The 215-nt window shown below is 48.4% G+C and overlaps 1 pseudogene; it reads left to right on the top strand.

Moving 5' to 3' along the window:
- LOC119591612 overlaps positions 1-215 on the top strand; it is a 3,539-nt pseudogene that overhangs the window by 798 nt on the left and 2,526 nt on the right.

The following is a 215-nucleotide window of genomic DNA, read 5'->3' as shown; positions in this document are numbered from 1 at the left end:
CCCAAGCCTTCGGTCCGGCTTCTTCCAGGGCGATATTATGCTTCCCTCCGAGGACCACCTTCTGCAGATCATCCAGGTAATGTGGCGCTGCCTCTGTTCGCTGTGCTTTTTGTCACTGTTCGCTGCCCTTTGTTTCTTCATTTTGAAGCCACATCTTTTCCTTGCCATTGATCTTATGTGTGTGTGTCTAGTGTGTGTTTTTCTTTCTTCATCCA

Source organism: Penaeus monodon, chromosome 29 (genome assembly GCF_015228065.2).
Source record: "Penaeus monodon isolate SGIC_2016 chromosome 29, NSTDA_Pmon_1, whole genome shotgun sequence".
NCBI classification, from domain to species: Eukaryota; Metazoa; Arthropoda; class Malacostraca; order Decapoda; family Penaeidae; genus Penaeus; species Penaeus monodon.
This window is presented reverse-complemented; position numbering and strand designations above follow the sequence as displayed.